Consider the following 16,917-nt stretch of genomic DNA (forward strand, 5'->3'; position numbering starts at 1 on the left):
AGTTTTTTAAATGCCAAGCCGAGTAACAGTAACTTGCGCACAGAGGCCCCACCAGAGCAAACCAGTGGCACGATTGATGAGCTACCGCTGTGGATGGCACAGCCAGTGCTACAGGCCCACAGAGGAGCAATCAAAATACCTTCCCAGGGTGTATGTCTTATCCTAGACAAGAGACTTACAGTTAACTTGAATACACCCTTCACCAGTATGTTTATGACAAGCACAGCGCTTTGGCAGTGAATGGCAGTGTCAAAGGTGCTCAAAGTCCTAAGGCTAGCACCTAGATCAGCAGAAAACTGGGAAGGAGAAAAGCAAAAAGTCAAGGGAAAGCACCCTGGGAAGAGACATTTCCAACAATAATCTTTGCACAATTGTAGAGCTAAGATGGGACATGCCCTTCCTCAAAATTGTGTTCAACTGTTTATGGAGTCCATGAGCTTAAAAAAAGCTCCTGAATCTAAAGAGCAAGTGGATACTAGAGGGCAAAGTCTGCAGATGAAATCATCGAGCCTCAGGCCTTCAGGCAGTCAATACAAACTGTGATGGGGTGCAGAGATGTGATTAAATTGCCACACTCTAAATACAAGTCTGTCTGCACTGTTTTGAATTGTTTAAAGTTTGTCAATTGTCTATGCTAGCAAACCCAAGTAGCATGCATTGGCATAATAGATTCTGAATAGGATTGCCGCTCCTATAACACCTGCTCCATAATGGGGTGGTAAAAGAGGAAAGACATTGAGCAATATCATCTGCAAAAAGCACAATTCACCTGATCCTCATATGCAACTCAGCTTCGAAAACGTGGGCAACGTTTCTTACCTTAGAAACTCTCCAGGCTAAAGACCCCATCTTGTTGCCATAAGTCAGGGGTCAGGAGACTGTTTTGGAGCAAGATCATGACCTCTGAACAGGGCCACAGCTGAAGAATTATAGCCATCAGACTCTCAATCAGAATAGAATGATCCACCCTATTGAAGGTGGCAAAAGTATCTAAAACAATGAGGCATGTGGGGTTTCCAATCTCAATTTCCATTTGTCCAGCACCAAAACCAGAGGAGTTCATGTTCCCATTCCTGCCCGAAACCCACGAGTTGGTTGTATGCCTGCAGATGGTTTGCTAAGCAGTGAGTGAGATATTTTTTTTACCATTTATTGATGGTCCGGAGCACATAAAAAGGCCTAGACCCAAATGCACCAAGGCTGAGGTATTTTAGTAATGGTTACATGACTACTTCTTTCCAATTATAAGGCATTTTGCCTAAAGCGAACGACGAAGTGAACATTGAACCTATCATAGGGTTGATGGCAAGAGAAGGAGACTGAGGCCAGTCAGAGACAATGAGGGAGACAGAATTTAATAATGCCAACAATACCTGAACTTGGTCTTCATGAATGCCCAGGGAAATGTTGCTTAGCCTTCTCAGCAATCAGCTGCATCCTGTAAGAGAATAGGGGTTTTTGCAGATGGCCTCCACTTTTTGCCTCCATTTGGACTACTAGATGCTGGTTTTTGATTCTGACAGTGTATGAATTGACAATCCTAATTGACAGAGACTTTACCCCCTCATAAGTCCCTAGTATATGGTACCAGGGTTAACTAGGGCATAGGTGGTAAAGGCGTTCCCAGGGCTGCAGAACGGTTTTGTACCTGCCTGGGTGGCCCAGGCAAAATACTGACATCAGCCTGCCATTGCAGACTGCATAGCAGTGCAAACTTCTCAAACTCGACTGTGCCTTCACCACAGTCAAATGCACTGCTTTTGGTGTATGTCAGTCACACCTAGAGGAGGCCTTCTGTGCCCAGGGTGCAGTGTGCAGAATATTAGCAGTGTAGACATGTAGGTGCAAGCTTATATGTCTCTATAGTGTCTTTAACCATCAAAGTACACTATAAGCTATAGGCGGTCTATAGGATAACATGGGACTTGCACCCAGACAGTCCTGGGTTGCTAGCTCCCTTATGGTACCACCTAGATATGCTGACTTTGGCATTAAACAATGTGACTTCTCTCCCTTGACATGAATCTAATGTCAAGGGAAGGCTGGCATGCACCCAGATGCCAACTTGGAGGTAGCCCACCTGGTTGCCCCAGCTTTCCTATGCTCTGGATGGTAAGCCCATGTTTCCTGTGCCTGAAGCTGCCAAGACAGGATTCTGACCTCCTGCCAGGCAATGTGATAATTCCCAGGAGTCAGGAACAAAGGCTAGGCAGGAAGAAGGTCACACCTCCCTCCTCCCTAGCAGGCTAGTGAAGTGACACATCAGAGCAATGACCATTAAAGGCTGCACCGCCTCTGATATGCATCTGTGCTGTCCCCCTGAGGAGGACACAGCCCACCCCTTGCCCCAGGCCGCTTGCACCCGGGCAAGGTGGATAATTAGGTATGCAGATGGTGTACGCCTCCAGGAAGGCTGGCCACACCTCTAGTTTGAACAACCGGATCTATACACATAAAATAGAATTCTGTCATCTTTAGGAGGGCAGATATAGTGGAACGACCCTCATCCTTGGCCTAACCTCAGCACTTCCTGGCAGAGGGACCCTTGTAGAAGACAGAAGTACATAAGACTCCCTAGGACTACTAGTGGGGCTATTCTCCTGAAAACTGCAGGTAAAATGACACTCAGGAATCAAAGAATCATTGGCCGTCGGGCCCTCTGAGGGATCGTCCAAATCCAGATGGTGTACTGTATTGTGGGAGTTGTAGTCCAGCCTTACCCAAAGTTTTACGCTACTACCTCAATCCCCTGGACCTCCAGAGGTTGAATTTACTTTTCCCTACTTTTACTGCTACCAAGGCTTGTTGGTCACCAGTCCGGTAACCAACTCCTTAACTCGACGCTGCCTTAAGAGAGCATTCCATGACACCTGTGACCGACATCGGCATTGACCCGACTCTTGTGTTTTTGCATCTTCATTTCAGCAGCACCGTCTCCGTGGTAAAAGCAGCTTTACCACGGGTCCCGTTCAACACCAGGGACAGCCAGGACAACCCTTCACCCAGGCTCCACAGGCCAGGTAAAATGTACCTGACTGTTGTTGCCTGGTCCTGGGACATGCATCACCTTTACCCTGCAAGGGTACAAGGCAACGCAACCCCTAAGTGACCGATTGTCACTAGTAGTTTTTGCCATTGACCGCTATCATAAAGTCTCACAGTACTTTACTGCTTGGTTTTATTTTGCTTTGAAAATTCATGTCTCCGGTTATATGCACGGTATGTTGTTCATTTTGGTGTCTAAATTAATATAAAAATATACTAATTTTTAAAAATTGGTGTCGGATTTCTATTGAGTTATGTCAATAAATTATGGAGCATAATCGTACTGCAAAATGCTTAAAACATGTTCCTCTTGTAAAGCCTGACTGCTCTTTGCCACTCTACCAGGACTGAGCTAAGGATTTATTAGTGTGAATCCAAGGACCATCTTTGGGGTATTGTGATAATATTACATTGTAAGACTACCCAGCCATACCACATAATATTCCACTTTCCTACACATCCTTTTAATTGCATAATTTTTCCTAAAAAGTGTCTAAACGCTCAAATAACTCTTGGAGTCGAACAAACCACACAGATTTGACCAGATCCCTGAAAACCCCAAACAGTGAATTAGCAGCACAAGAAATCTTCTTCTATGAGAAAGGTGTTTTAGCTTTGCAAAGTCATGTTTTTTATTGCATTAATCATATTGTATAAACGGAATGAGCTTTCACTAAACAGTGTGTGATAGTGTATATATTTAGCTTTAGTAATTTCTTTAGAATCTTCTGGGATGACTTGGAATACTGCATCTCAGTGTTCTATGTTTTCATTGGCTGGTGTTTAAATGAGACAAAAATCCCAAACTGTTGTTTATGCCAGAGCTGTTGTATGAGTGCTCCAAAAAGTGGCTATTAATCTAAAGTCCTGAGGTTATTGTCTATTTCAATACCACATTTTGGCGACAATTAGTTTATAACGGCAGAGCACTCACCAACAGTATGCTGCTAGAAAAAAGGTGTAGATTGCAGGGCCAGACTGGCCATAGCGGGCACTGGGCGTTTCCCCAGTAGGCCGCCAGGGTGGAGGCCGGTTTTGGTCCCCTGGGGGGCCGTTTTTTTTACCGTGGGTCGGAAATATCGGCACCCGGTAAAAAAAAGAGCCGAAGCCGGCCTTCACAAACTGCTCGGCTGCATTCCCCCTCCCCGCAGGGGGGTGGGGGGGGGGCGGCTGAGCAGTTTGCCAGGGCCGGTTTCTGTTCCCAGTCCGGCCTTGGTAGATTGTGTGGGCATGAAGTTGAGGCTGTTCTCTGGAAGAGAAAAATGGGCATAGATTGTTGCGGTGCAATTTGGAGGCTGATTGTCTGAAGAGAAAGGCTTTTCGGAGCTTCAGGAGAGCAAGAGGGGGACACTGTTCGGTGCTTGACCCGACCTCCGACAGCGAGATTCTTGAATTGTTGAGTGACCACTGTGACGGTGTGGCGCAGGCTCATACAATTCATCTTAGTAAGTGCCATTCATTTCACAGCGTTTTGCTTGAATTGAGGAGCGACTGCTGCAAAGGTATCGCGCATGAGCATACCATTTATCTTTGGGAGCACATTCATTTCATGAAACTGATTTATACCTCATACTCCAGCAGCCATCTTAAGCGTTCCTTTAGCGCACATTTACATAGTTAATGAGTTTTCCAGCCTGTGACCAACTTTAAAAATGAAGTTGTTATTGTTTACATTGCTAACCTGGCTTGGATGTACTGGAAACTTGTTTTACTGCATTGCGTTGTGTCAGTTTAATTTATTCTGTTGCTACATCATTGAAGCATTTTCTTCAGCAGTGATTAGCACACTACTTGTTGATATTACAATGGAGGCATGTTTGCCTATATTGCATGTTATTATTTTAATTGACAATTGCCATACTGTTTCTTAACGGTGATTGCTACACCATTACTGCTGTGTCATTTATCTGTATTTCATCAGTGGCACACTATTCTGAACAGTGATTGGCGCACGTTTTCATTTCAGCAGTGATTTGCACTCCTTGTGTTGCTGCATCATGAGTGTTACGTGTGGTAATCCACCGCCGCCATTTTTAGTTTCTGCAAATGAACAGACCGTTAAGTGGGAAAAGTGGTTTAGGTATTTTAGAAATTATATGTTAGCAATTGATTGGGATTCTTTTGAATCACATAGGAAAAAAACTTTATTACTTAATTTCATAGGCATGGTAGCAGAATTCTTTTTGATCATTTACCACCAATGTTATCACCACAGGGTACGGATGGTATAGATTGTGATTGTTTTTCAGAAGAGGTAGACAGACTTAAGAAAAGATTTTCGAAGGAACCTCATATTGTACTAGAGAGTTATATGTTTTTCACAAGGCATCAACTTCTAAATGAGTCTATTGATTTGTGTGTGTCAGCTTTAAGATTGATGGTGGGAGATTGTGCATTTGGAACAACAGTGGACACTTATATTAGGGATCAGTTAATTATATGTTATTCTGATAAAAAAAAATACAGGAACTGTTACTTAGACAGTGCAATCTCATACAGGAAGCAATTGATAAAGCTAAGAGTGTAGAATACACAATTAAATCCTTTAAAACTATAAATGTTGATGACATTACCATGCAAGTGGCAGAGATATCTTGCAATGATAGTCCTAAAAATTCTTGATACCATTAATTCTGAAAACGGTGTGGAATTTACATTGTTGAAGTTTTTCACTAGTGTTGGTGTCAAACATAAACGTACTGCATTATATTCACCTCATATGTATATTTTTGTGGAAAGATTTAATAAGACCTTAGTAGAAGGAATGCAATTAAAGCAAGGACTGATGTTAAGGAACATGTTGCCAAATTGGTATATATATAAATTGCATCAAGAGTGTTCCATAAAGGAGTAGGTTCCCTATTCTAAAGATCAGGATCTGAGCTTTAGATTTCAAGAACCCATGAAGATGTCAAATTCCAGGAAAAGAGTGAAATAAAAGCAGTATAAAGTTTCAAAGCTAAATTAGAGTAGTAGAAGTTCCCATAAAGAGTAGTTCATAAGACTCAGCCAAGTCTTGATGAATCCAATTACATCCGCATACAGTTGCTGTAGCAATCTGTCAAATCAAATAGTAAAGAATGACAAAGAGGGGAAACAGTAGCAGCAGTAGCCACTGCCATCTAGGGTCTGGGAAAATTAAACACAAAATGCAGTGCAAAATGCCACGAGTCTACCTAGGAATACGCACTCATATAAAAGTAAAGAAAACATGTTGAAAACATTGTAACAGGCTTCTTCCTTCACAGACCAATAGAGGGCAGGGTTCTTCGGTAAGCAGATTCACTCCTCTGTTTCTACAGAAATACATGTAGGTTATACTTTTTATCATACAGTAAGCCACAGAAAGTCATGAGTAGTTAGATTCTGGAAACATTAGACTTGGTTCACATAGGCTTTAAACACCAATAAACCTTCTATATTTCAACTTGTTTCACTGAGAGAACAATGAACTACTAACTAAAAGGCAAAATCACTGTTAGGTAATGCATTCTTTATACTATGAATCAAGCATTATTGTTTAAAATGCACAAGTTATTTTATTCAAACATTTTATGGAACATAAGAAAATAGGAAGTTCATGACATTCAAGAATCGAATGTTGTTTCTTAAAGTAATATAGTTGTTGACTGGAATATTCTGCAGTTCTGACAACATCTCTTAGCATGTCACTTTAAGGTCAAGCTCCTAAATCACGTTGTGCACATTTCAGCCATATCAAGATCCCTTCTAGTTAAAGAAAGCTTGTTTCATAGACTTTCTATGCCTTACATGGGTAATTATGGCTGCCCATTGCAAATCAGCACATTTTAAATGTGTATCAGTTTATTGTTAAGCTTTACACTCTTTATTGTACATTTAGCTTTCTGAGTTAATTAATTTTTTGTTCTAATTAATGGACTCTATTAGCCATGCAGCATATTAAAGATTTGTAATTGGTGCATCCAGAGAACATTCAGATATGTATATGACTGTATGTCTGAATGGCATCCTGATTTTACTTTATTTGATGAACCACATAACAAATGGGAAAATGGTACTGCAAAGATTATGAGACAATAAAGTGTATACTTTGATTGATAAGTGTCAATTTCATTCCCTTGGAGGGATTCTTGTACTATATGATACTACCTGGGAAGTAGATATTGATTAATATTTAAAACATAAACAGTCTAAAGTTGTAGTCAATCAACTGAATAAGTTCAAGGCATCTACTATTCATATGAATATGTTTATTTCTAACCAAATTTCATCCTTGGTAATTCGACAATGAGAATTCCATTAAAGAGATTAACTCTAAATAAAGTGTTGTATGAGTATGGTGTTTGGGGTTGAAGAAAAGGCAATCATATAGCTGAAAGAAGTGTTTTGTTTGATAACAGTATTGCAACAAGCATTCAGTGAAAAAATCTACTTGGAGGCTGATGCCTTAAAAATAACAATATAAGTTGTGTTTTCACTCATGCAAAACATATTTGACTGGTGCTATAACATGTTCTTTACTGTTAAGTGAGGCAGTGCTGGGTGTAAACACAGTTTACCAACTTTCTGTGAATGTGGACGTTTTAATGTGCTGAAAGAATATTTGAGCATATTTGTTGGGTTTCATTTTGTTGTGGCGATAATGCGATTCTTTTGCCTGTTTTTTTTTGTGTTGCATTATAGCACTGTGTTATTATTATATGTTGCTATGGTTGCTGTGCTTGGTTCACATTTGATGGCTTTGTTGTGTGTGACCGGTTAGGTTTTTCTTGTTATTTTGTTTTGTGGTATGTTATTGTGTTCTGTTCTGTAGAGGCCTGCAATTACTTTAGATATGGCAACTGATGCTGTTACATTTTCAGCTAAAAGCAGAACACCACTTTAAGGGCCTCATGACAAAGAGCCTTTTACCACTGTTGAGGGTGGTACAATACCCCTGCTAACTATTTAAGACACCAGTGTGTTCAAGACTGATATTATATTAGCACTGCCAGGGCTCACTTAATGTGATACAACCCTAGATGCAAGCCCTAAGCAGTTTGCTGCACTATTCACTAGAAAGTGAAATCTTGCAGATTGGAAATAAAGTAGAATGACTGACAATAAAGAAAGCTTGCAGGCAATATTTTGAAGACAGAAAAGTATTTTTAAGTTACCATTGATCATAGAAGTGTGCACGTAGACCATCACTAAACAAGATGGATGTTGCATTCTCCAAGTTTAACCCAATGCTTTGTCTAGGAAAAGGCAAACACATTGCATTGTCAAGACTTGTTTTGGTGGTGAATGGGGATAATTCTGTGCCTATTTTCCAAACTTGTCGAGCACTGGAGTAGACAGGAGTGGCAGACTAGTATCAATGGGCACATAATACTCTATTCAAAGGACAATGTATAGAACATTTCTGAAATTCAGTCATGATTGTATTCTTGCAGGTGATATATATGAAAACAAACATCCATTTACCTGAAATAACAGAGGTTTTGACATCTAACAATTCTAAAAAGTAAATAAACTGAATAATATTTAAATGCATGTGTTGTTTATGCTCAAGCAAAATCCAAAACAGCAACATCTAGGAGAATATCGATGCTACTATCTACTCCAGAAGAGCCATGGCTTACAGTCTCACCTGGGTTTATCTCGGATCTTCGGTTGTAGCAAAGAGCACAGCTCCCAGCTTTAATGACTTAGGGAAGTTCAACAGGAAGTGAATCTATATAGACCAGATCAGCAGGATGCTGGTTATAACCACATCCCAGCAACTTGCACAATCAACACCTAAAGTAGCAGTGTACTTGACATCAGAGCCTCCTTTATACAATAAAATGAGTTATGCCCTTCATTAGCATATAACACCAAATGACATCTAAAATGGCAATTAAACCAGAGGAACTACATACCTATGATAATTGCAAGTAATACAAAATGAAACATTGCTGTTGCCCTTCACACATTCGAGCAGCAATTTTGTCTTCCCTTCACCTTGAATACTCTGTGCATCACATGACTAACTCCACTATGGATTGCTGGAAATCACAGGACCCACACAACTTTTTGTTTTAATAACCAAATGTTATTGATTTTCAATGATAACAGTACACAGGTGATCCATTTCACAACAAAATGCAATAGGCAGTTTATCAGTGTTTGCATGAAGCTAAGATCCCTCACCCAACCATTGATATTCCCACCAATTGCCCCAGATCTTGTTGTGTTTCCATGGGCATCCCCTTTCCAAGAATCTACACCACTTTTAACATCACAGATCTTTCCTTATTTCTATATTCCTATTTAAATATTTATTACAGCAAACATCTCCTGCCCTACGATGTGGATTTGCTTGGAGAACCAAACATTTTCTCCAAGTTGTCAAGCATTCTTCAGTGCAAGATTTGAATCATAATAAAGACTCAGATGCATTGCCTGTAATTAAATTCAATCATGCATGAGTAAATTTAAATTAAAACTTCTGAGTTCTAAAATATCAGTTTCACTAATTAGGTAACAGGTGCTCATTAGTGCATTGTCTAAAGCATTATACAGAAGTGCTTTCAAAATCTATGTGACACTGAGAAACCATTCGAAGAGAGAATGCTATGAAAGTAGCATCAAAATGGCAAGTAACAAATCGAGGGCAATCTTTTATATTTTGTAAAACAAAAATGTATTTATGAAGATTTGTAAAGCGCAAACAAGACCAAAAGTTTGGTGTCAAAGCGCTGTACAACATAGCAAATAGCATCAAATATACAAGGAGCAAAATATAGAATCATGGGGCGAGCCCAAACGCTAAACAAACGGGGGAGAAAAATACAGCGTGAAAAGATAATACAAAGAGACAGTGAAAACACCAGCAATGAAATCAAAGTGGCACGGATAGTCACCTCAGACAGGAGGGAGATAATTCTCTAGTCTCATTTTTGTTTGTTTTTGAAAAGAGTGAATGAAGGGGTGGTCCTGATCTCTGCTAGAAGAGAGTTCCAAATTCTTGGGGCAATTTAGGAGAAAGTTCTATTATAGGTTTTCTTTTTGTGAATTTTGGGGGGGTTTCAGCAGTAGAGAGCATGTATTACAAGAAGCTCTACTCCTTCCAGATAGAAACAGTTTCTGAGCCAGGTAGCAAGGAGTGTTGTGGTGGATGGCTTTGTACATCATGCATACTATTTTAAGGTGGATCCTAGATTCGTAGGCTAATCAGTTCAGAGAGTGGAGGGCCGGGGTGATGCGATAATTTTTCATTATGCCTGTGATGAACTGTGCAGGTGCATTTATGGTATCCTTCAGTGGTGCTAGTTTTATTTTTGGTCGGCCAACGAGGGTAGCATTCCCATAGTCAAGTTTGGAGATCACAAGAGCCTGATCCACTATCTTGAGATCTGCATTGGACAAGGAAGGCCTTAGTTTTCTTAAGAGGTGGAAATGGAAATTGGCCCCTCTGTTTGTGGAGCAGATGTGATTCATGCATGAAGAGATTGTTATTTGGTGTTATTCCTAAGGGTTTTGCTGAATCGACGATATGTGGGGTACAGTTCAAGGTGGTGAGTAGTGGGAGCTAGTCTTTGATGTTAGAGGTGGGGTCGGGTGGCGAGGTTAATAGAAATTCGGTTTTGAGGGCATTACGTTTGAGTTGGTTAAGAGTTAACGAGTGTTGAGTTTTGATTAAGACTTTATTGAGAGTGCTGATGTTTTTAGGGGAGATAATCTTCATGTACAGTTGCGTATTATCAGCATACATATGGTAGGAGATGTTAGAGCATTTGAGGATTTCAATCAGGAGTTCCATGTAAAGATTAAACAGGGTGGAGAAAAGTGAAGAACCATGGGGAACGCCGAGAGTGACAGGCGTCTGACCAGATAAGTCATGATTGATTAGGACTTGTTGAGATCTGTTTTGTAGGAATGAGCAGAACCATTTTAAGACTGCACCAGAGAGACCCATCCTAAAGTCTAAGAGGCTCAGGAGGGTTTCATGTTTGACTGTGTCAAACACTGCTGATAGGTCTAGAGGATTAAAAGACGGGGGGCAGATTTACGAGCCCCGTGCACCATATTTGCGCTGCCGTTGCGTCACTTCTGTGACGCAGCGGTGGCGTAAACCATGTGCCATGTTGCGCCCTATTTACAAGGTGATGCATCTAGTGAGATGCGTCACATTGTAAATCAAATCACTACACCACATGAAACCTGCGTCAGGTTTTCCATCGCAGGAACGCCTCGGAAAAGTGCCTGAGTGAAATCTACAAGATTTCACTCAATAACTTTTCCGACGCTGCTGCGTCAAAACCTTGTGCTGCTTGAAGCAGGCGTAAGGCGTGAAGCACCATATTGAGGATAGGCCAGGTTGGAACAGGACTAGAGTTGCGTTGTGCCCGCAACACAACTCCAGCACTGCGCCAACCTTATGCCGCCAGATGAGACACGCATCTGTTTATCCTTGCGCCATGATGCGCCACATTGTAAATGCGGCGCATCTCTGGTGGCGCAAGGGTAAACTTCCGTCACGCATCTTTCCTGGCGCATCCCTGCTGATGTGCAGGGATGCTCCAAGAAACATAAATCTGCCCCAGGATTCTTTATGATCAAGAAAGCGTAAAGCATAATCAACAATGTGGACCAACATGGTAGGTCCGGCCTGATCGCTACTGGAGTAAACTCATATACCCTGGTTTACCCCCCTGACCTCTCAAAAACCGCTACAAAATCTTTCAACCACTCCACCCTGAAAAATCACCCTGAGACACTGATCTCTGACCTGCGCTTCAGTGCGGACAATGGCATAGTCATCAATGACCTCGTTTTCTACTCCAGAAAAACTCCATCTTGGTGCAATACCTTTATGCACCTCCTCAATGTACGCACAACCAGGAACATTCCTTACAGCACTAAGCCCACAATAGCACCCTTCACAACCCTACGAGCTGACCTCACCATCACCCTCTACAAAAGCGGCATCGTATTGATCCAAGCCTCAACCAAAAACCTCAATAAATTTGCAGACCTTTTTACCCTCCTCAGAAACCATGTGCACGACACTAGCAGGGCGACTAACACCCGCCTCGACAATCCTCCGACCAGCCTGGCTAGCGTGACTAACCTCCCACAAACCACCTCCCTAAGGGTTTCCAACTCAGTTACTCCTAACCCCTCTAGGTCATCTCCCAGCCCTGCTAACACAACCGCCCGAGACCTTTGGTCTCCTCCCCACTATCTCCCCATACTGTCTCTGAGGTTTCCAACACAGTTCATCCTAACCCCTCTAGCTAGTCTCCCGGCCTTGCTAACGCAATCGGCCCGAGACCCTTGGTCTCCTCCCTACTAGCTCCCCACTCTGACTCTGAGACTGGTACGCCTCCAATGACCTGTGACACTGGTCAAGCTAGCCCTGCTAGCCCACAAACCACCCCTCCTATTGCTCCTAACACAGTCCATCCTAACCCTCCTAGCACGTCTCCCGGCCTTGCCACCAAAATCGGCCCTAGACCTCTGGTCCCCTCCCCACTAGCTCCCCACTCCGACCGTGAGGCTGAGACGCCCATAAAGTCCTACGACACAGGTCGAGCTAGCCCTTCATTCCTATCCGTAGGTATGACAATAGAACTGCCTCTAAACCACTGCCCGCCTGTCCTTTAGTGCCTCCCCCTTACATGGATATCGATACTCTGCACTCCAGAGCTGCCAAAATAATTCAGAGCATCCATTTCTCCATTCTGGATCTAACAAACCTCCTTCAGCTCGCCGAACTCTCCTTCGCTAGCCTCAAGCCCCTGCTGAACTCCACCCCCCCTCTTATCACAGAGCTCCCCAAACACCCACTACCTCTATCCTTGAGGCACCTTCGCCCTCGTAAGCATCCTTGCCACCTATCGGAGGAGGAAACCCTAGCTCTCGTCCTCTCCTACAACTCTACCCTCGCCACACCAAATCCGCTAGACCTCACTGAAAAGGAAATCCTTGCCATCCTCCAGAACTACAACGCAGCCCCAGTTACCCCCTGCCTATCAGACGTGAGTGCCAAACATCCCATCTGCATGGTCGCTATCAACCCCTGCAGATCAGCTACCCTCCATAACAGAAGTGTGATTAAAAGCAATCTAGCGCCTGTACACCTGTCCGCCCCGACTCCTGACACTTCCTCCGACCCCTCTCTGACTGGTCTCTTAATTAACTGCCAATCGGCAGTAAAGCACGCTGCCGATATTGCTGCTCTCATCCTGAACAAAAATCTCGACTTCGCAATTCTAACAGAATCATGGCTAAACAATTCCTCATCCCCATGCCTAGACCTCTTCTTATTACCTCCAAACTATGACATTGGAAGGCTGGACAGGCAACATAGGAAGAAAGGAGGTGGCATCGCCTGCATCTATCGCTCTAAACTTCTTGTCACGGAACTACTGGCGGATACCACCGACTCCTGCGAATACCTCGCTCTCTCCATTTGCAGTAACTCCACCCAACTATGCAACCTGCACATATTTTTCCAACCCCCAGGCTGAATGACTCCTTCACTGACCACCTCATGGAAATTCTCACAGCAAAGAGTTCCTCCAATGCTAAAGACATTTTCCTTGGCAATTTCAACCTGCACTGGAACGATCTCAAGGATCCTCATGTCAACGCCATTAAAGACCTCCTAGCCGATCAAGCCCTGACCCAATCTTGCTCACTCTCAACTCACTCGAAAGGGGCCACGCTTGACTGGATCATCTCTAAGGAATCAACCGTCAAGCTCATCTCCATAGACCCCTGTGACTGGTCTGACCACCACACCATTGCCTTCCTACTACCTGGCACCCCCAAGACAAGGGCACCGCAGCCGGTTATTCCTAAATGCAGGGTCAGAGACACCAAGAACCTGGACCACAAAAATCTGGAGGCTCGGTGCAAATCTGACCTCCCCCCCTCGCATATCACAACGGTCAATGACCTCAACGATCACTGCTCTGCGACTATATCGAACATTCTGGATGACCTAGCCCCACTAAAACTAAAAAGAACCCAAATCAAAGATAGAAACCCCTGGTTCACTGGATCCCTCAACAATGAGAGGAGATCCCTCCGGCAATCTGAAAGAATCTGGAGACAGCACTCCTCTGCCGCTCACCTAAAACTTCTCCGCCAGGCCAGAAATACATACAACAGGAACATCCTCAACTCAAAAAAATAATTCTTCAGATCGGAACTGGGGAACACCCAGAACAGACCCCGCAAACTCTTCGAACTGGTCAAACACCAATCCAACAAACTGGCCAAAACATTGAAAGAAAACCGCAAGTCTCTAATATCATACGAGGAATTCTCCTCGTTTTTTATGGACAAAATCAAAGCCTTAGGTAACAAACTTAGTTCCGCCTCATACTCTCTACCCCCCTGACCTGCCTCCTCCTTCCACGCCACCCCAACAGGCTTCACCTAAGAATCAAGCACACTGGACCGACTTCACACTCTCCGTCTCCAAAATCCTATCTACCTTAAACCCGAACAACCATTTCAATGACCCGCTCCCCTCCAACTGCCTAGCTTCCTCCGCCCAATCCATTATTCCTAGCTGGACTGCAATAATTAACGCCTCTCTCTGGCAGGGATTGATTCCTGACTCTCTGAAAGGCAGCCAAGTCCTCACCATATTGAAAAAGCCGTCGCTGGATCCAGCCTTCCGTGACAACTTCAGACCTATTTCCAACATCCCTCTCTTAGCTAAAGTGTTGGAGAAGTGTGTGCAACTGCAGCTAAATCAACACATCAACAACTTCCACCTACTCGATGACTTCCAATCTGGATTCAGACCGGGACATAGCACTGAAACCACCATGCTCCACATCATTGATGATGCCCTCCAGGCCCTTGACCAAGGCAAAACGTTTCTCCTAATCCTCCTAGATCTATCCTCGGCCTTCGACGCGGTCAACCATGGAAAGTTACTCGAACGCCTCAAACTCAGGATGGGATTAGATGGCTCTGTCCTAGAATGGTTTAGATCCTTCATCCAAAACCGATCTCAGAGATTCCTAATTAACGGCAACCTGTCCGCTCCCTCTCCGGTCACGGTTGGAGTCTCTCGAGGATCAACGCTGTCCCCCACCCTCTTCAACCTTTACCTAGAACCGCTTGCCAAAGTCCTACGAACTGCAAATATCTCCTACCATATGTACGCTGATGACACTCAGATCTACATCAAAATCTCATCCCTCGAGGAGATTCTCTCCCTGAATGAGACCCTGAAGCTGACCGTCCAATGGCTCGCCTCCAATAAACTCAAACTCAACGCAAAGAAAACAGAATTTCTTCTAATTTCCCCTCCTAAAACCGACCCTGAGATTCAGATATGGATTAAGGCCATCACAGCCTTAAATTGCCCACTGACCATTGTGGGCTCGGCCAAATCACTGGGAATAACCCTGGACTGCAATTTGAACATGCGGGACCACATCAAGTCGATGGCCAAATCAGCCAGATTCCACCTGAGCTACCTATGGAAACTGAAACCCTTCCTTGACGCTCCCGACCTAAAAATGGCAGTCCAAGCACTAGTCATCTCTAGACTGGAATATGGCTGTTCTACCCTCTCGGGTTTACCAAAGATCTCCCAGGCACCTTTAAAAGCCTGCCTCAATGCGGCAGCCAGACTACTTACCGGCACAAGGAAATTTGATCACATTTCTCCACACCTGAAGGCGCAGAACTGTCTTCCTCTCAAGGCCAGAATACAGCTTAAGCTGGCATGCATCACACAAGGCTTTATACTCAAACTCCCCTGCATATCTTGCACAGAAACTTGTGGTATCCAGAGGAATCAGAAACTCATGGTCCGCCAGAGACCTCCTACTCCAGCCTGCAAGCTTTCGGGAAAAAAAAACGTACAATCGGGCTTTCGCTGGGGCCGCACCAAGAATATGGAACTCTCTCCCACCCGCCATCAGATGAATCCCCTCTATTGCACGCTTCAAAAGGAGGCCAAATCCTTCCTTATGGGTAAATTCCTCATTTAAACTTTGACCTTCAACCGCCACAGAGACCCTGATCAACTCACGGCTACTGCCTCCCTCTGATGACCCAGTCACCCCACCAAGAAACCTGGGGCCTTGTCTTGAGTAACTGTAATGTAAACTGTACATTGTATCCCTCCATCCCTTATGTACCCAGCACCCCGCCCCCTCCCAATTGATGGTATACTCTTATGATTTCATGCCTTTTGTACAACTCTATCACTCTATAAAGCGCTCTGATACCCTAACGGGTCAAGTTCGCGCTCTATAAAACACAAAAATAAATAAATAAAAATAAGGCAGTTTCAGTACTGTGACCTGGTCTGAGGCCAGATTGGCAGTGATGGAGGAGTTGGTACTGGTCAATGTGATTGCAGAGTTGTTGATGAACACATTTTTCCAGGAGCATGACTATGGTTCGGAAGCTTGAAATGGGGTTAGAATTATTGGGATCAGAGAGGTCCTCATTTGGCTTTTTCAGGATAGGTGTGACTTATCCACTTTTAAGACAGTCAGGCATGGTGTCTTGTTTAAGAGAGGCGTTGATAACTCTGGTCCATAGTGGTATCAGGAGGTGTGAAGTTTCCTTGAGGAATTTGGAAGGGAAGGGGTCATTGAAGTGGTTGGAATGTTTAGTGGAAGACAGTAGTTTTGAGATGTCAGAGTCCTCAAATGTCTGCAAGATGGACCACGCTGCATTGATTTTAGGTTTAAAGAGAAGGTTGCTAGGACAAATGTTCTGCTAGGTGGAGGTGGATTGTGGTAGGGTTTCAGGCGGTAAGCAAATCACGGCGAAGCAGGACTCATTGGTATTTGACTTAGTTTTCTCAAAAAAGAAGGAAAATGTTTGACAATTAGGTAGGATTGTAGTGTCAGATGTGGAGGAATTACATTTCCCATT

The sequence above is a fragment of the Triturus cristatus genome, chromosome 7 (assembly GCF_964204655.1).
Source record: "Triturus cristatus chromosome 7, aTriCri1.1, whole genome shotgun sequence".
Taxonomy (NCBI): Eukaryota; Metazoa; Chordata; class Amphibia; order Caudata; family Salamandridae; genus Triturus; species Triturus cristatus.